A 21146-nucleotide genomic window follows, 5' to 3' on the forward strand; every position below is an offset into this window, starting at 1 on the left:
CAGGTCAGAGATGAATTAAATGCCCAACTTCAGAAGGGATGGGAAGGTTTAAAAAAAGAAAAGATTAAGAAAACACTTACTGTTAATATGGACATTTCTTCATCATCTAGTGTATTTGACAGAAATTAACCTTTTCAAAGTTTTACCCATGATACTTTCAATAATTTAATTAGTATAAATGTATCTCCATATTTTGTCAAAATAGTGTTTTCACCTTTTAATGATAACAAGTGTTCCACACACTCCACTCCAGTGCCCTCAACCAGAGGATACTTTGCCAGAGGGGACATGTAAAAATTCTTTTCAAAATCTCACCAAAGCTAATACACTGATTTTTTTTCCAAGCAAGGCTTTACTGGGGCCCCTGCTGCAGTGAGTGGAGAAGGCGATGGCACCCCACTCCAGTATTCTTGCCTGGCGAATCCCATGGACGAAGGAGCCTGGTAGGCTGCAGTCCATGGGGTCGCTAGGAGTTGGACACAACTGAGCGACTTCACTTTGACTTTTCACTTTCATGCATTGGAGAAGGAAATGGCAACCCACTCGGGTGTTCTTGCCTGGAGAATCCCGGGGACGGGGGACCCTGGTGGGCTGCCGTCTCTGGGGTCGCACAGAGTCGAACACGACTGAAGCGACTTAGCAGCAGCAGCAGCTGCAGCAAGAAAGAGCTAGAATAAGCAACAGTTTCCTTTGCTGGCACACCTCTTTGAGGAGAGACAAACTTGTTCCTTACATACGGTGAGGGTTGTCCAGGGGTCAGTTTGGAGGTGTGCCTTAGGGGGTTTGCCCACACTTTCCGTGGTATTGTGGTGTGGATGGTGGGGGGGGCGGGGTGAGGGGGTGGCGCCTGCCCTTTTCCCTGCTTTTGCTCCCAGCTCTTCGAAAGTGGCCGTTAGGTTTTTGGTATCTTTGTATCTTTTGTCCAGAATTGGCCCCAAATGTACATGCATCCAGTTATTTTTAGCCCCTATAGTTTCTTTGTATTTCGTTGCTGGAGAAAAGGTGTGTCAAGGTGCCGGCATTGCAGCGCTGCAGAGAAAGCTCCCAGGTCCCAGCCTGTCTCACTCCCCCCTGAGAGAATCTACACTCTCACGCTTAAGGAGTAAGGAGCTGAAAGTCTCTCCTACAACTTCTTCCTACTGGACAGGAGCCATTTGACCCTAGCCTACCCTAGAGGTGTAGAAGTCCCTCCTTGATTGTTCCAAGGACCTGTAGGAACCTGGGCCACTTTCTGCAGGAATGGGCAAAATCTCACTATGAAATCAGAAAGCTTGATCCAAAGAGCTGAGATGTTACACTCGTGCATTATGACATGCAGGGCAATATTAGGTCATGAACATGAGTTAGTAAATTTATGATGCATTAAGTGGCAATGTTTCATGAAGGAGGCTGAACTGCTCTTCATATCTGAAACTAAGTTAGCAAGTGTCTGCCTTTCCTAACCTTGGAAGCTGCGGTTTTCTTAAGGACAAAGGTTCAGTGCTCAGTGTTCTTAGCCCAACAATGCAACTTAGTTCACAAGATATTTTGGCAACTTTTAATCTGAGCAAGAATAAGTGTTTTTGAAAAATAAGGCTTTAAGATAGTTTGCCATTTTAGGGCTGAACTTTAATAGAATGTGAAAGCTTGAACCCTTACACTTTAAACAAGCAAAACCTAAAAGTTACTGATTGGTTCAAGATGGTTTTATGGAAAAACTAATCTGTAACAAAAATTTGACATTCAATGTGAAGGCTCCATGGTTTGAGCGAAGTTTATAAAGGTTCCCAGGGGCTGGGACAGAACAGGAGAGGGTCTGGACATTTACAGCGGTCATTTTCTCTTCCTCTTCTTAATGGGAGGTGGGCAGAAGATGTCTCAGATAACTTCATCAAACAATGTCTTGTTGTTGTTCAGTAGCCAAGCCATGTCTGACTTTTTGTGACCCCATGGACTATAGCACACCAGGCTTCCCTGACCATACAGATGGCTAATAAACACATGAAAAGATGCTCAATATCACTATTAGAAAAATGCAAATCAAAACTAAAACAAGGTATCACCTCACACCTGTCAGAATGGCCATAATCAGAAAATCTATAAACAATAAATGCCAGAAAAGGAAACCCTCTTGTTCTGTTGGTGGGAATACAAATTGATACAGCTACTATGGAGAACAGTATGCTGCTGCTGCTGCTAAGTCACTTCAGTCGTGTCCGACTCTCTGAGACCCCATAGATGGCAGCCCACCAGGCTCCCCGTCCCTGGGATTCTCCAGGCAAGAACACTGGAGTGGGTTGCTATTTCCTTCTTCAATGCAAGAAAGTGAAAAGTCAAAGTGAAGTCGCTCAGTCGTGTCTGACTCTTAGCGACCCCACGGACTGCAGCCTACCAGGCTCCTCCGTCCATGGGATTTTCCAAGCAAGAGTACTGGAGTGGGGTGCCATTGCCTTCTCTGGGAGAACAGTATAGAGATTCCTTAAAAAATTAGGAATAAAACTACCATATGACCCAGGAATCCCATTATTGGGCATATATTCTGAGAAAAACCATAACTGAAAAGACACATGTACCCCACTGTTCATCACAGCACTATTTACAATAGCTAGGGCATGGAAGCAACCCAGATGTCTGTTGACAGATGAATGGATAAAGAAGTTGTGGTATATATACACAATGGAATATTACTCAGCCATAAAAAAAGGAATGCATTTGAATCAATTCTAATGAGGTGGAATAACCTAGAGCCTATTATGCAAAATGAAGTAAGTCAGAAAGAGAAACACAAATGGCATATATTAACACATATGTATGGAATACAGAAAGATGTTGAGGACTGATGAACCTATCTGCAGGGCAGCAGTGGAGATGCAGACAGAGAGAACCGACTTGTGGACACAGGGCAGGGGGAGGAGAAAGTGGGACAAATTGAGAGAACAGCGTTGAAACATAGACATTACCATATGTAAAACAGATAGCCAGTGAAATTTGCTGTATGATGCAGGGAGCTCAAATTCGGTGCTCTGTGACAACCTAGCGGGGTAAGAAGGGATGGGAAGTGGGAGGGAGGTTCAAGAGGGAGGGAACACATGTATACCTTGGCTGAGTCATGTTGATGTATGGCAGAAATCAAAACAATATTGTAAAGCAATCATCCTCCAATTAAAATAAATTAATTAAATTTTAAACACTATTATAAACTAACAAGCAAAAACACTGTCTCGAGTGCCGAGCACTCCAGGTATTACACAGCCTGGATCTCTTTTGTGGTAGCTAAACCCTTCAGGTAGGTGACCATCATCAGCTTGTTCTCCTCTGTTTCTCAGTCATTGGCTTTATCATTCCTACAATCAAGTTTAGCCCCATAGGATGATAGCAGTGAGGGACAATGATATCACACTTCAAGGCAACACTTCACACGAACATTTTCCAGTGATGCGGATGTCACAAGGAAAAAGCAAACGGAGAGAACACCTGTTTGTAGATAGGACAGGGGATATAATCTGTCAAAATCTTCTTGACCAACTATAGCCCATATGCCCAGATTCACTGATTTTCCATCTATCATGACATTAGCAGAATGACAGTGGGGATATGGTCTTCAAGAAATGCATTGTTTGAATAACTGATCAGTAGGCAGGTTTTCCCTGTAGCTAGGTCTCCCACCACCACGCCCTTGATGGCCTGCCCCTGGACCGCTCACTGAGCCCAGCGGCAGACACACTGAGGCAAGAAGCAGCGAGCTCACCGTGAGGCTGAGGGTGGTGGAGGACAGGGTGCCTGGGGCCACGGTCCACACCGCCTCGTCTTCCCTTCACCAACCGAAAGCTGGAGCCCAACAACGGCCACCCCCCGAAGCTGGGGAAAACTGCAGAGAAACAGGAAGTGGCCTCTCCACTCACATCTATCTTCCCCACCCCCATACGGCGCTGCTGCTCCTAGGCTCTGGAGTGGGACTCCACATTTTCTGAAAAAATTCCTTGAGGATGTACCCCAGAAAAATGAAAACAGAATCCAAGAAAGAAGACAACAGGCTCCAAAAGTCATAGAACTACTCCAGGAGAACAATGAACAGAAATACCAGTAGGACAGCTGTGAAGCTGGCCTAATGAGCAATTAGCTCCAATCAGAACAAGACATCAGAAGAGTCTGTGAAGAACAACCTCAAAGAAAACAGTGCTAGTCAATCCTATGAGGAATACGCTAGCATGCTAAGCACCGTCATGGAATTAAGGCATGCAGCACTTCTGAGCAACAAGGGTAAGAAAGGTAATTAGTGACCCTGGGAAAGGCAATGAACTGACATGAAAGTCACACCCCAGATAAAATGTGGTCTAAACTGTGGCATGATTCTCAGCCATTAAAGGCGTGTAGGAAATGGTGCTTTCTCATTCCACAGAGCCAGGCTGCCATTGGTCAGGTAGTGTGGGAAGAAGCTGGTAACTGTTGAGTGCTTGGGGCTCACACATCATCTGTGCGGTTTTGTATCAGGAGTGAGTGATAATTATTTCCTCCTGATGTGTTTGTTCTTTTTGAAAGTGATTGAATATGTCAATAATTTATCTTGACAAGTTATCCTAACAGTAGGCCTACTTTTTTAAAAAATTATTTTTAATTTAAAAATATATGCATAGGTAGATGAGTTTAGTCTGTTTGTTTAGAAATCAGTTGTACCTTTTGATTTTTACCAGAGAAATGTTTATTTTCTTCCTAAACTAGCGATCATTAAGAAACTAGAAATCATATCATTAAAATAAAACATTACAGCTTAAACTTCTCGATTTAACTTAAAGTTAAGAAATGTGTAAGGATGAATGTCTCTTATTTTGAAGAAAAATCTACTTGAAGTTCCATAGTGCTTTTGAACTTTAGTTTCTTCTTCTAATATTGTCCAGTGAAAGTAAATTTTATGTGTTTTCCTCAATGTTAATCATTATCTTTGGGTAATGAGATTTTAGGATACTGGCAGATTTGGGTTTTCTTTTTTTTTTTCTGAATTTCCACATCTTCTACCATAAACTTGTAAGATTTTTATAGGAAAAAGGAAAAATGGGAAGTTGAGCTATATACATTTTGATGTAAAAATATGTCTAGTACATTTTTATAAACCCAAAAAACCAATTGATGAGCATGACATAGTGTGTGTGTGTGTGTGTGTGTGTGTGAAATCTGGAAAGATAATTTCACTAGGGTGTAAAGACACTAGCAGGATGAGGGGCAGGGAGTCTATCATATTTATTTGTTTCTGTTCTGAGCTATATATCTTTTTCACAGTGTGCCCATAGTCATTTAACAATTAAAGACATTTCTAAAAAGCAGTGGTGGAGGGAGGTCGACCCCTGAGCTTCCAAGTATACAAGCATGCTTACTCCCCTGCAGCTCTGGTGAGCAGCCACACAGGGAAGAACAATCTCTCTTTCTTCCTCCATGCAAAAGAACCCTCCCGAAGGAGAGGCTGTCCCACAGTAAGCAGAGAAACACATCCAGACTTGACCCGCATAACTGCTGCCCAGCAGGCTCTGGGGGAAGGGGCCAATGGGAGGAAGGCCTGATGCAGGTAGACCGCGCACCCAGTGCTTGCCGGAGAGTGGAGCGAGCCTAGGAATGTGGTCCATGTGTGGAGTGGAGTCCAGAGGGAGATGCCCACTGCTCAGGGAGGCAGTCAGCGTTGAGGTATCTGTCAGAAGACAGCAGGCTCACTCCTTCTCAGTCCACATACCCCCCAGCCCTTCCCATCTACTCCGAGGGGTGGTGGTCATACTTACATCTTTTTTCTCACCATGGGGCATATGGAACTGACCAAAGATCATACCCCTGCCACCTGCCTGGGTCTTAGCCACTGGGCCACCAGGGAAGTCCCTTACCTACATCTCTACTCTCAGTGCCTGTCTCTGTCTGGGGCTTCAGGCCTAGATATCAAATTATCTTCTGAACAGCCTGACTCGAAAGCCCCAGGGGCTTCTCAGACTCAACCTGCCCCAAACTAAGCACCAAACCTCCAGCCTCATGCCCTGTGCTTAATCACTCAGTCATGTCTGACTCTTTATGACCCCATGGACTGTACCCTGCCAGGCTCCCCTGTCCATGGGATTCTCCAGGCAAGAATACTGGAGTGAGTAGCCATTCTCTTCTCCAGGGGATCTTCCTGACCCAGCAAACAAACCCAGGTCTCCTGCATTACCCACCTGCTTTCCCTCTGGGACTTGGTCAGTTCCACTTCAGCCCACCCACCACACAGTCCGGAAACAGGCGATCACCCTTCACTTTTCTCTCTACCTGCCTCCCATGCCCAATCAACCACCAAATCCCACCCACTTCTAATTCTCTCTCCTCTTGGCACAAAACCCCACTTCTCTCCTTCCCCCTGCAACAGCAGCAGCCCCTGTCTCCATCAGCATCAGGCGGCACTGCCACCCTGGCAAATGGTATCCCCTCCCCAACCACAGTCCCACTGCTGGCTCCCTTCCTCCCATTCCTTCTTCTCAGAGTGACCTTCTAAAACATACAAACGTGCTCCTGATATTCCCCTACTGCTTCCCTGGTAGCTCAGGTGGTAAAGAATCTGCCTGCAATGCAGTAGACCCAGGTTCCATTCCTGGGTTGGGAAGATCCCCTGGAGAAGGAAATGGCAACCCACTCCAGTATTCTTGGCTGGAGAATCCCATGGACAGAGGAGCCTGGCAGGCTACAGTCCATGGGGTCTCAAGAGTTGGACAAGACTGAGCAACTAAACCAACACCACCACAGACTCTTTGGAGGCACCCACTGCTCTTCACTCCCAATCCTCTCCTTTACTCAAAAGCCATGTCCTGCACAACTGGCCCCAGCCAGCTACTCTAGTCTCATCTCTTACTTCCTTCCCTCACAGAAGATCAGCCAGGTGAATGTGCTTCATTCCTTAGAACCTTCCACACGCTCATGCACCTCTGGCCATTGGATTGTATCATACCTGTTCTTCTCTCTGTCTGGGACAATCTACCTATTCCTCTCTTCTCTTCACTATTTACCTGCAAGATCCCAGTTCAGGTGCCTTGGGAAGTTTGACTGGATCAGATATCCCTCCTATGAGCCCCTAGTAGCCTGTACATTCTCCCATGGGGCACAGATCCCAAGGTATGGCACTTGGCTTCTGAATAAATCCATGTCCCCTGCTAGAATGTTACTGGGGGCTGTGAATGGATAGGTGAATACATGGATGGATGAGAGAGTAGATGGATGAATGGACAGATGGGATGACAGATGGATGGATAGATGGTAGATGAATGGGTGGGGTTAGTCGAATGGAAGAGGTTAGATGGGTAGGTGACTGCAAGAGTAAATAAATGACTAAATGAATACATGCATGCACAGGACTCCTGCAGAGTTTGGTGAGCCTGAGGTAAAAGGCAGGTAATTAGAGAGGCCCAGGAACAAAAGCATGGATCTAATTATCAGATTTACCCAGACATTGTCCAGTTCCAGAACCTAGAATGATGGCTGCTGAACCATCAACCTGCCCCAATCGCATACAGATCCTAGTGACAAGGGACTAGGGTATAGAGGCATGTGCCACATTTACACGTGGAGGCCAAATTGGATCAGAAAACATGGAGTCAAACCCTGATCCCCCATTTCTTACTGAGTTCCCTGAGTTGGGTTACAATCCCCTCTGAACTGCAGTTTCCTTTCTGGAAAAAGAGTGGTAATTAATCCTCCCTGTCTGAGGCTGACTCCCCAGAAGCATAGTGGGAACTAAGGAATAATGTGCAAGTGATTTATCAAGAAACAACTCCAGGGAAGACCCCAGGGAGTAGGGGATCAGGATGTGGAGGCAGGCAGAGTGGAGAGTTCCTGCAAAGTTCCATAGAGGATATGCAAGCTGAGGGGACTGGGCCACAATCCAACACCTGGCCCCCAGGGTTTAGGAGCTCTCTGTACTGGGCCAAGATGACTTCAGTAGCTCACAAGTAGGCACCCAAAGATAGTCACAGGTGCTGGTGACAAGGGACCTGAAGTTCATCAACAATATCCATTGCATCACTTTACCTTGCTCCCAAAGGGAAAAATGAGATTTTGTAAAGCTTTATCACTGTACCTGGTACATAGCAAGCAACAAAGTATAGTTATTATTATACCAAAACTCCTAAATTTGCCAAGTGTTTAGTAAGTGGCATGTCCTTGACGGGGCTTCCCAGGTGGTGCTAGTGGTAAAGAACCTGCCTGCCCCTGCAGAGACATAAGAGACGCAGGTTTGATTCCTGGGTCAGGAAGATCCCCTGGAGGAAGGCATGCAATCCACTCCAGTGCTCTTGCCTGGAGAATTCTCATGGATAGAGGAGCCTGGCAGGCCACAGCCCTTAGTCACAGTTGGACGTGACTGAAGCGACTTAACACACACACACACACACACACACACACACACACACATGTCCTTGACTAGTACTGGGCTGGGTTGAGGAAGAGGGACCAGTGTCTAGAAGTCCTCAGAGCAGCCTTGCTAGGAAAAACAATCTCTTTTTACTTGATGCAGCAAAAGGCCCAGAATTGTCAGAAGCCACTGCCAGCCAAAAAAAAAAAAACACCGTATATGCAATTAATTAGGCCTCTGCTTCAGTGCTCTGCTCTCTCTGTTTGCCTTCACCAGCTTAGCATCCAATTTTTTAGCTGAGAAGGCGGGGCAGCAGGTTTCTGAGATATTTTTTGCTAATGGGCTGAAATATTACACCCATAATTATAGCCTGGCTGCATATTTTTTTCCTTTGCTCATTTTGTTCAGCGTCGCAAACATTGTATCTGATTACAGCCATTCATGTCTTCTTTATGAAATAGGGTCTATCATGCTCCGCAGAAGGGATCAGTGGCTCTGGGGAAATTATCTAGGCTAACAACCTTTTCTGAGTTCCTGTGGGCTGATGCTGTTGGATGCTACCTCCTCGGATGGGGCAAGGTGGGAGGTAGAGACGTGGGGACCAGAAGGAAGGAGATAGCCCATGCTTGAAACCCTCCATAGCCAGGGTTCCAACCTGCTCCCTCCACCCCCACTCAGGTTTGCTGTCCCTGCTCTCGCTGGCACAAACCATGCCCACTCCCACTTCTGGGGCTCTGCCCATCCTTCCACCTTCACTCACCCCTTCAAGGGTGTCCTCTTCTATCTTGTCTACTTAAACCAGTAATGCACCAAGTATAAGCCATAGATCAAGCCACACAAGTCTTCCCCGGTAGCTTGATCGAAATGCAGATTCTCAGCACCACCACCTGAAGGCACTGGGCCTCTGTGGGAGGGGACCAAGTGATCGGAGGGATTTGGATGTTTTCTCCAAAGCGTGAGACCCACTGAGCTAGAGCAACCTTATAGCAAGGGTGTGGAGTTTTATCAGTGGGTCCCTGTTTCTCTCTCTCTCTGTCATTGGACAGGTTATTTAATCACTCTGGGCTCCAATTTTTCATATACAAAATGAGGATAATATAACTGATACATAGAAGACATGAAAATAATCCTCTTAGATTGAGCCATATGAAATTTCAGGTTTTGTGGGCCAACAGGTCTTGCATAGCAGCAGTTTCATATGGCTCAACCCCATAGTTGCTTTTTTTTTTAATTGTACAGAGCTCAGCTCACATCACACCTTCCCCTGGAACCCTCTGAGATTAGCCACATCACAAAGTGCGCTCCTTCCCTGGAAGGAGGCCAGCTTTTCCTTCTGTGCTTGTCAATTCCTTTCAGGATATCTCTGATCCTTCTCTAGGGTTCCAAATCCATATGCCAGTCTCTCCATGTAAATGGTACCTCCTTGGGAGCAGAGGGTCTCCTGGCCTCACATCCTTCACAGCAGAGGTCAGTATAGACATTTGGCTTTGAAAAGAATCCCTTACTTTGTGACTAAGACTGGAATTATTTTTTTTTAAGGAGGAGAGGATACCAGGGGAAAATGAGATGGTTAAGACCCCAGGCAAGGCCATGGAAGATGTCAGGAGAAGACAAATTCAAAGTTAACAGAAGACAAGGAATGGGCAGGACCTAGAGAGCTGTATCTTGGGCCTGAAAGGAAGGATCGGCAGACCCTCGGGCGTGAGAGAAGCTGTGGGTCCTTTAGAGCAGCACTGCTCACATTGGTCCCTGGAAGAGCCACACAGGGCACCATCTGGACTGGCACGCCTCTCCAGGCTACTAAGTCAGAATCTCAGGGTGGGCCCCTCTGGGTGATTCTGATGATCACTAAAGCTTTGAATCATTCATCCTCTGTCACCACCAGCCAGGGCTCGAGTCCCTTCTACAGGGTACAGTAGTCGTAGGGGAGTGGTGGGGACCTCCCTGAACACTTTCAACAGCAGGGAGCCTTGGCCTTCTCTTCAAAGAAAGAGGATGTCAGGGTGGAAAGTGATTTGTCAGGATGAAGGGCACTTTCCCTGGCAAGAGGCTTTGTGGTCAGGTTAGCCCTGATCAGAAGAAGGCTAATATTCTAGCCAAAGAATTAGGTATTTAAAAATATCTCTGAGTACAAACTAAATAAATGATTGAACTCCTTCATTACCAGTGGAATCAATTAGCACGGGGAAAGCCTCAGTATTGCCTGTGCGTGGAACATGGAGGTAAGAGATATCTGTCAACACCAGGGCCGGGACTAAACGCTGTCTGCTTAGCTCTTATTTGCCTCATGTTCCCAGTCCCTAAAATTGACCTACATATTTATAACTATGATTCTGGGCCCAGCACTGTGTCCTAGGTATTGGCTGTAAAATGTTGAACAGAATAGAAACATTTTCAGCCCTCATAGAGCTTACTTTCTAGGGGAGAAGCTAGACAACAAACAAGTAAACAAGATTCTGATATAATTTTATGTCATGATACACGCAATGATTAAACAGAAAATAACAGTCACTGGAAAGAACCTTTTGGACAAAGCTTGCCCTAACAGCCCTCTAAAACCATACCTGCTCCAGCACCATTGACCTGCTGTGTTATTTCCATAGCACTTGTCATTTTCTAGAGTAGACACAATTGACTTCATTACATTCATTGTCTGTCTCCTCCCATGAAGGCCAGGGGATTGGGACAGAGAGATGCTGATGATGGGATCTGTTTTATTCACTGATGTGTCCCAAGCTTTCTGAAGAATGTGGTTCCCAACCAGGGCTGATCCCCAGAGCACACTTGAAATGTTGGCAGGCATTTATTTTTATTTCTCTTATACCCCTGCCCTGTAGCTTATTTATTTTATTTCATTTACATATTTATTTTTTGGGCCATGCCACGCAGCATATAAGATCTTAGTTCCCTGCATGTGTATCTGCTAAATCACTCAGTCATGTCCAACTCTTTGTGACCCTAAGGACTGTAGCCCACGAGGCTCCTCTGACCATGGGATTCTCCATGCAAGGACACTGGAGTTCGTTGCCATGCCCTCCAGGGGATCTTTCCAACCCACAGATCGAACCCATATCTTTTATGTCTCCTGCATTGGCAGGCAGGTTCTTTACTGCTAGTGCCACTTGGGAAGCCCCTTAGTTCCCTGACCAGTGATCAAACCTGTGCCCCCTGAAGTGGAAGCACAGAGTCTTCACCCCTGGCCCACTGGGGAAGTCCTCTGCAGTCATTTTTAGTTGTCACGGTTGGGAAGGGGTGCTTCTGGCAGCCAGTGAATATAGGCCTGTGATGCTGCTCAGCATCTCACAATGCACAGGACAGCCCCTCCCACTCCACAGAACAGAAAAACCCAGTCCAAAGCACAAGGAGTGCTGAAGTTGAGAAACCCTGTAGCAGTCAGTCAATGCATGTTTGCGGAGTGGGAGGATCAGCAGGAAGAGGAGGCCTGCTGGAGGGGCTGTTTCACAGAGGGTGCTCATGGGAAGCCTCTCTGAGCTGGGAACACTTGGTTGGAGAACTGAATGATGTTCTGGGGCCAGCCATGTGAGGCTCCAGGGAAAGCACTTTGCAGGCAGAGGAGCCAGCCAGAGTGAAGGCCTCGCATCAGAAACAAGGTCAGGATTTTCAAGATGCTGCGAGAAGAACGATGTGTCTGGGAACAGGGAGGTGAGGTAATGATGCATGAGGTGAGAGAGGAGAGGGCAGCCAGGGAAAGTGTCCACTGCAGACCACAGAAGCAGCTGCATGTTACTGTAAGTGAAGGATGAAGCCGTGTGTAGGAGTAAGGGACTAATGGAAACGGATTTTAAAAGAACATTCTGGGACTTCCCTGGTGGTCCAGTGGTTAAGAATCCATCTGCCAATGCAGAGGACACAAATTCCATTCCTGGTCTGGGAAGATCCCACACGCCGCAGAGCAGCTAAGCCCAGGAGCTACCACTGCTGAGCTTGTGCTCTGCATCAAGAGAAGTCCCCGCAACAAGAAGCACTCACACTGCAGCTAGAGAGTAGCCCCCACTTGCTGGAACTAGAGAAAGCCCACATGCAGCAACAAAGACCCAGTGTGGCCAAAAAATAAACTAAGTAAATAAATACGAATTTTTAAAAAGAGCGTGCTCTGGCCCCCACACAGGGGTAGAGTAGAAGCAGAAAGACAAATTAACAAATATCCGTAGTGGTTCGAGCCAGAGATGTGGGGTTTGAAGTAGGCAACGGCAGGAAAAGGGTGAGGATAGGGTGGTCTGAGAGTATATTTGGAAGATAGAGCCCAGAACCTTTTAGTTTGGAGACAGAGGAAAGAAGGGGAGAGGGGGAAATGGATGATCCAAGGTGCACAGTTAGGGACAATTCAGACTAAATTCCAGATGTCTTGGTTTGCAGTCTGATGTTCTTTACGCTTCATCACATGATTTTTGTGGACCGGCCAACATTCTCCTTTAATCCTCCAAGACATGTATATTGAGAACATTTGGTGTAAAACCTGTAAGGGGTATGGAAAAAAACCTGGTCCCACCTCCAGGAACTTACATGCTAGGAAGGAGACAGACACACACATACCAGAACAAAAGATAGGCTATAAATGTTGTAACTGGATTAAAACAATAGTCAGTAGAAGCACAAGGAAGTAAGAGATGGAATACTGCTGGGGAACTGGGAGGTAACTCGGCTGGGAAGGATGGGTGGAATTTAAGGATATCTAATGGCCTAAAACTGCTGAGCCAGGAATCACCTCACGCTGGAGATGTAGAAGTCTCAGATTCCCGATGACCCTGGCAGCATCTGTCTGGGTTATGTGACAGCGAGACAAATATTTATGCCTTCCACATCTCTCGCAGGATGGCAGAAGAGTTCCAGGGGACAAAAGACCAAATACAGTTCAACTCATAAGCAGGAACTCAGTAGATGGTGGAAAATTACAATAGCAAGTAGATTGACATCTGTGATGTCCACTGAACTGAAGACGTGTACTTTTTATTTTAGTTGTATTAGGATAATAACGGTGAACTGGGAATGATGATATTGGTACTGATGCTGCTGAAGATGTTGGTCATATTGTTGGCAGTATCAGTAATCCTTTGTAAGGTTAGTGGTGGCTCAGACGATTCTGCTTTTATGATATTGGTGTGGACTGGGTTGATGACAGGGACTGTAACATTGCTATGACCATAGCGATGTTAACAGTGACATCTGTATTAGAAACAACTCCAAAAACAGTGTTGGTGATACGGATACATGTCATTTATGACATCAGTATGGACTACATTGACGATAGTGACGAGAACCATATTGCTAATAATAATGATGGCATTTATTTTAAAACAAAATTAGCAATAACGAGATGGGCGAGATTGATTCTGATACTGGTGATGTTAACATTAGCAACAGTGTTGATTCTGGCGATGACACTGGGAACAATTCAAAAGATGATGCTGGGTGATTCGGTGATGCCGATGTAGAGGATAATGGTTTTGCTGACGCTGATGAGAATACTTGCGATAACAATGCTGATGATACGTAGCGTGGGGGCTGAAAGCTTATTTTGCAGCCAAAGAGACCCTAGTTCAAACCCAAAGTCTGGCATTTACTACCGTGTGTCGCTTGGAGCCTCAGTTGCCTCCTCTATTCAATAAGAATAATTTTAAGGGTGCCTATTCTCTAGGATTGCTGTCAGGATGAAATCACATCCTGCATGTGACGCCTAGCATAGAGAAAACAGGCAGTGAAATGAGTGCGATGATGATGGTGATGGGGTGAGATGTTCCTGGAGATAATGGCATTGATGATTCTCATGATGGTGCAATTAAAGAGTATTTATTGGTGATATTATTTCAATGATTGTGATAAGGCTATTGATGGTGAAGAGACTGATCATTTTTGATGACAATTATGATCAATGGGAACGGCATGGTGGAGTGCTCAAAGCACCCACTTAAACAGCAAAGGTTCAGTTTCCCACTCTGCCTATGACAGTCTGTGTAACCTTGGCTGCATTTCAGCAGGTTAAGGCTAGAAGGCCACTTGGAGCCCATCTAATCCACCTCCTTGTCTGACAAATGAGGCAATTCAGGCCCAGAGAGATGAGATGCCCTCCACTCTCCCGTTTGAAGAGTGTGGCAAAGCCAGAGTGGGAAGCCAAGGCTCCTGGCATCCAGTTCAGTCTTTTTCCCTCTACAGTATACTCAATCTCTTTGGAAGGGACCTTTGACTCCTTAACTGTGTGTGTGTGCATGCACACACATGTGTGTTCATTCACATGCATGTGTTTTTCTGGCTCATTTTCCCAAAAGCGCAAAACAGCAGGGCAACCAGCCCCATTTTCAAAGAGTTATTTTGTGAGAATCAGGCTCCAGGTGTCCGTCTGTAATCTTTTTCCTCTCCTCCAATAAGCAGAGGATTGGCTGTGGCTGGACAAGGAGCTGAAATGGGTAATATTTGCCTAGTTTTTAATGTCTGGTGTCTATAGCTTGTGCTTCCATCATCCTATTATATTGATGACAGGCAGGCCCAAGCCACAGAGAAGAAACAAATTACCTAATAAATCAAGGCCCCAGGATCTAAAGTGGACAGTGTTATTAGCGGAGGGAAGAGAAAGATGCTAAGTGATAGGTATGGGTGCCTGTGAAAACGGTCCAAGCAGAGAATCATCTGTCTATTTCTCCATCAATAATTACACACAACTTATATGCATCTCAGACAGAACATGATATGTTATTATTAACTAAACAGTGGGAGGGAGATGGTAGCAAGAAGGGAAAGGGGGCAGCGTGCTGAGGAAGCCAAGGCAGCTTTCATGATATTGGACTTTGGCAAAGGCAGGAGGGGATGGGATGACCTCAGAAACTGTGATCCAATGAGGCTGAGACCCTAATTCCAGACAGAGGTGGGAAGCCAAACAATTTGGCAAAGAGGATGAGGGGAGGAGTGAACTAGTGGATATTGAGTCTCTATTGCACCCCAGCCCCTGTGGCTTAGTTCTGCTCATCCATTACTCCTTAATCTTAGCAATGGCTGGTTAAGAACACAGCCATGTCGTATGTGTTCAAAAGCCCAGTATTGTGAGGTCCTGGGTAGTTACTTAACCCCTCCAGATCTCTGCATCCCTCTCTGTAGAGTGGTATGGTCATAGGAGAACCCATCTCACAAAGCTGTTGTGAACATTAAATGAGTTAGTGCTCACAAAACACTTAGAACAGGGCCTGATGCTGAGCAAACCCAGTATTGTAAGCGTGTGTTAAATGGATGCTCATCCCTCTTTGTCAAATGGAAAGCCTGAGGTTCAGAGGGGAAGTAACATGTCCAAAATTAGATGGAACAAAAGTAAAAGTAGCGCTCCAATCCATATCCAGTCAACTCTGAAACCCATACTCTTTCCCCTGCCTATGAGTGGACAAACTTTGTAAAGGGCCAGATAGAAAATATTTAATGGTTTTGTGGGCCAGTCTTTCCTCAACTACAAAAATCTGCTGTCGTAGCCCCAGGTAATCTAGAAAGGAATGAGTGCGATGGTGTCCAATAAAACTTTATTTATAAAAACAGGCAACAGGTGGGTTTGCTGACCCCTGCCCTATCCTGTTCTAACAACTTACCTAAATGGTCTCCGTCTCCAAGGAGACAACTGTAAATACTCCAACTCTGTACTATAAAGGGGTAGGCGTTTTTCTCACCCTACTCATCCCACAAGCCTCTGCAGGTGCAGATCACAAAAGGCTGTGCCACCCCACACTGCCCCACCCTCTATGGTTGGCTCCTATGAACGTCCTGTGGGTTGAGGGGGTGCCCCCAGCCAGCGAGGCGGAGCTCTTCTGCCTGAAGATTGTGCTTTCAAAGAGCAGTGCCTGGAGCCAGGAAGCAGCCCTTTTCCAAGCCTCTGTGGGCTTCGCCTAGAAGCCCCATGATAATCCTTTGTGGGCTGTTAATAAGCAAGTTGAACCCCATAATCACCCACCGCTTAGCTTCCTGGCTTTAATTTCCATAGAGGCTGGAGAAACAGTGGCTGAGGGTTTTGCTTCCAGACAAAAGCGGCAGACATTTACCCTGCAGACATCTCGAAGCGGGGCTGGCACTGCCCCACGTGGTCCGCCCTACGGCTGCTGCACACACAGGCCTAAGGGGCCTGGCTGAGTGAAGTCTCCACGCACTGCCCTGGAAACCCATCAGCATGCTCAGAGCCCCCGGGAACAAAAGCAGTTCTGCGGGTGCTTCCAGAGCCTTCTCAGGCAGGCATCATCTCAGCAAAAGGCTGGGGGCTGCCCCAGCTCCTCTCCTCCCAGAGCCACTCCTGACCTTTCTGACATTCCTGTTTGGGGACAACATACAGAGCCCTGTGACCTCATCCTTTTCCCCGCCCTGTGGACCCCCCAGTCCAAGGAGTGTGGGGCTTCATTATTTGAGGCAATGTTCACCAGGCAGATAATTTCTATTTCAGCAGGACCAACCTGCCTTTAGGTCAGTTAGGAAGTCTCCTTCGGGCGATTGCCCCTGCCATATGGAACGCCTCTCTAAGGGATGATACTTGCCTATTCTTTTCAGCCCTTTTACAAAAACAAAACAAACAAACAAACCAAAAAAGCCAGTAGCTTGCTAGTTCTGAGTTGCAGCCAGGTCCCTGAGTCTGTCTGAACCTCTATCCCTTGTCTGGAGTGCGGTTGGACCCAACTCTGCCACAACCTGCGTGGCCTCCTGTGAGTCACCCTGCTCTCTGAGCATCAGTCTTCTCCTTAAAGTGGGCTGACAATCCCTGCCCTTCCTACCTTTATACCTATGGTTCTGGAAGAATGAAAGAGAGATTGCAGGTAAGACAGCACTCTAAAAATGTTTCACCGTGTTCATGAAATCGTGGCTTCATAGTATGAGTGTAGACTGTGGGATCAGCTAGGAATAGGTTCAAATTCCAGGGCTCCCTCACCCCAGCTGGAAACTTTAGACTAGGCACATGGCCTACCTGAGCCTCAGGAATCTCTCCTTGAACTTAGGGTGGGCACACCGGCCCCATCAGGGGGTTTCAATCAGTTCCTTCAAGGCAGGATGCCCCTCACAGGTGACAGTCCTGTTGCTACATTCATCATGGCCAAGTGCAGGCTCTGAGATACTGAGAGGGTGCTGAGCCTGGCAAAAGACATCGTGTCCCTCTGCAATGACTCAGAAGCAGGGTCCATCTGACCCTGCAGAGGGGAATTCAGTCATGGCACAGACATCGGTGGCAAGCAAATGGCTTGTCAGAACCCAGAGCAAGGACCTCTGGTCAGGATCAGTAAACTGCATTACTGAACTGTCACTTCTGCTCTTCAATACTTATTTAGTCCTTCCTCCAACAATGTGATCTGAGCATCCATTGATGGGGGCAGGCCTTTGACCGAAATAAGGGCATCAGCCCGTTCTCTGTCTTTGGGGAAGCAGGTAGGCGAGTATAACAAATATCATTAAGTAATACCATAAAAAAAAGTATGCTCTGGGGCAGAGGGGGATTGGGAGCAGAAGGGATAGAGGGAGGGATTAGGTAGTGGGGGTGGGGAGAGGGCACTGGACCAATGCCCCTTGATCTCAGTGGCCCTGGCCAGCATCACTCCCACTCCCTGGGCACCCATCTGTAAAGCACCGTTGCTCGTGGAAGCCCCACCTCCTCCCCTAGGGAGTTGCGATCATCTACTGAAATAGAACAGAGGTGTAGTTAACATGGCAGCCTGATGTAAAGGGAGACATTACAAGTGAGAGAAGCACCAGGCAAATCTGAGAAGCAGACCTCTGTCTGGCCATCTGGTCATCCACAGCCCTTGTGCCAACCTTAGCCTCTCAATGACCCAGCACCACCGAGCAGGTCCCAAGCTCTGAACCTGTCTTTCTCCACCCACCACAGTGTTCGGATACCACCAACAGAGAATTTCAGCAAACAAATTTCAAACAAATTCAAGAATTGCCTAAAGGAGAGTTAGTTGTCCCAGTCTAAATGCTTGGGGAAAGTGGGGTCCCCTGAGAGTGAAGGATTTGTCTGAGCTCATTTATCTAGTCAGCATGGGAGCGGAGATTAGAAATGGGGTTTCCTCTTCCCAGCACACGCTACTTTCAGGGTCCCCTTCTGCCCAAGTCACCGTCTCCTGCCTCTGCCTGCAATGAATTGAATTGTATGTAATTGATAAATTATGCAAAAGGGCGCCTGGCAGTTTTCTGAAACGTTGGGTAGCTTCAATGGAGCCCCTGGGGACACAGCCTAATTTTATGGAAACCTCACACTCTGTCTGGCCTGTTTTGTGTAAGTCAGATTGATATAACAAGACTCGAGGGAGTTGACTTGATTTCTAATTTTATTCTCTAGGTGAGCTGAATGAGATAGAACTGTAATGAGTGTGTTGTCTGGGGCGGGCAGTGTAACGGCAGTGAAGAAAAATGTCTTTTCATCTGCCTAATGGATCGTTACTGCAGCTGGACTTCGCTACTTCAGAGTCCAGGATTCTCCCCCTTTGGGCAGAGGGGCCGTGTGTCATGTAGGGGGAGCAGGCAATGGAAAGGGAGACTCTACATCCCTTCAGCAGATAAATCCAGAGCTTTGCAGGAAGGAGGGAATCTGGACCAATGATACTATCTTCTTGCTGAGGACACCCTGAGAGAGGCTATGGCAACTTTTTAATGAGATTTATTTTTTTTTACTTGTTTATTTTTGGCTGCACTGGGTCTTCGTTGCTCGCACAGACGTTCTCTAGCTGTGAGAGCTGGGGCTACTCTTCGTTGCGGTGGGCAGGCCTCTCACTGCTGTGGCTTCTCTTGTTGCAGAGCACAGGCTCCAGGCATGGGGCTTCGGTAATTGTGGCACACAGGCTTTAGTTGTTCCACCACGTGGGGAATCTTCCCAGACCAGGGATCAAACCCCTGTCCCTCGCGTTGGCTTGTCCACTGCACCACCAGGGAAGTCCAGTTTTTATTTCTGAGGTTCCAAATCAAAGAGCATCCATATCCCCTCCCTCAATTCTCCTTGGCTAAGCTGATAGACCGGAACATTCACGGGGACTTTCCTGAGGGTTAAAGCCCAATGGAGGGGTGAATGCTTGCCATAAACTGCCTGCCTTCCACCACACAGGGCCAGGATCCCGTTCTTTCCCCAGAACCAGCAGGGTTCACTTCAGCCCATGAGGGAACACTGAGGCGGAAGTAAGAGAGTTATTGTGTTGAGAAACTACTGTGTGCTGGATACTTTAATATTCACAACAGCTCTGAGAGAGACGTGATGAACCCTACTTTACAGGTGAGGAAACCGAGGCCCCCCCCCAGGCTGCGGTCACTTCCCCAAGGTCACAGAGCTACTCAGTGACAGAATCTAGGATTCTAACCCAGGTCCCTCTGACACCAAAGCCCATGCAGGCAGGGAGGCTACTGCCTGCACAGATCAATACACAGCCTCCTCCTGATGCCTAGACAGCTCTGATATTAGCCATGCCCCTTCTGAGCCAGGTGTGGCTTCTTCCTAATATGATACTAATTGCGGATTCAAAGAACTGCTCCCTCCCTCCTGTCTCCCTTCTCCTCCCAGCACAGGCACACACGCACACACCACGCTGACATATCCACCCAGTGAGAACCAGACAGAGTGCAGGGTGTCCTACCCCGGGAGTCAGGAGACCCAAGCTGGCACCCAGGGCCACCACTAACTCTTCACATGCCCTCCAAGCACTATTCCACCCTCTCTGAGCCTGTTTCTTCACCTGCTAAATGGGGCAACCCCATCCCAGCTACACTCTGGGGTTTGTCTGACAGCCATGAGATAGTGGGCATGGGGTCTTAAAAAAAAATTAAGGGACTTCCCTGGTGGTCCGGTGGCTAAGACTCTGCACTCCCAATGCAGGGACTCAGGTTCGATTCCTGGTCACAGAACTAGATCTCACATGATGCAACTAAGATTTCCCATGCTGCATAAAGATCCGGCATGCCACAATGAATATTAAAGATTCCACACGCCTCAACTAAGACCCAGCACAGCCAAATAAATTAAATAAATAAAAGCCATGGGGTCTAAACAACCTAACCTACCTCCTAAAAGAACAAACAAAACTTAAAGGCAGCAGAAGGAACGAAATAATAAAGTTAAAAGTCGCGGAGTCTAATTGCAAAGCAAGAACAGTAACGATGACTCGCACGTCTCTATTGTGTGCCTGGCCCCGGCTGCGCGGCGAGCCTCTCAAGTGTGACTCGTCACTGTTGCCTGTGTCCAGGGTCACTCAGCACTTTTAAGGCCTGGCGCTTTTTTCTGTATCCATACCACTCAGTGTTCATTTGGAGAGTTAAGGAGGCCAATCAATAACATCCCTCATCCCCTCCCAGGTCTAAAGTTCATAAAACAGGGTGCAGGAGGCAGGTGATGAAAAATAAAATGTCCAAAATAACAAAGCTGGCTGTGGCTTAGAGGGGTGGCTGCAATGTTTCCTAATAATTCCTTCTGAATGAACCCCTAAACAGCTTCAGCCCCTGTGCCCCCTGCAGAGACAGCTCCGGCACAGTCAAGGAGATCAGATCACAGGCCCCTCCCTGCAGGAGGCTGGGCTGGAGGCCAGGGCCGGAAGGGGCCGGCTGGGGAAGAACATTTCCCTTCCAAACTCTCCAGCTCCCCAATTCGGCACGTGCTCCCTCTCCAAGGAAACAATGGCCAGACAACACTAGTCCTAGAAAGACCAACCATCCCAATTTGCCCAGGACTGTCAGTTTCAGCACTAAAAGTCCCACATCCCAGGCAAGCCAGAGCAACCAGTCGCCCCAGATGGAGCCCTAACATTCCATGAACAAGCTCTCACCAGAGGTTCCAGCCCAGAGGTTCCAGCCCTCTGAGGCTGGTCTAGGTTGG

General features: G+C 47.1%; 1 pseudogene; it reads right to left on the reverse strand.

Moving 5' to 3' along the window:
• Nucleotides 1–1812: 1812 nt before the first annotated feature.
• Nucleotides 1813–21146, reverse strand: part of LOC102416179 — a 50577-nt pseudogene continuing 31243 nt past the window's right edge.

Source organism: Bubalus bubalis, chromosome 11 (assembly GCF_019923935.1).
Source record: "Bubalus bubalis isolate 160015118507 breed Murrah chromosome 11, NDDB_SH_1, whole genome shotgun sequence".
Classification (NCBI taxonomy): Eukaryota; Metazoa; Chordata; class Mammalia; order Artiodactyla; family Bovidae; genus Bubalus; species Bubalus bubalis.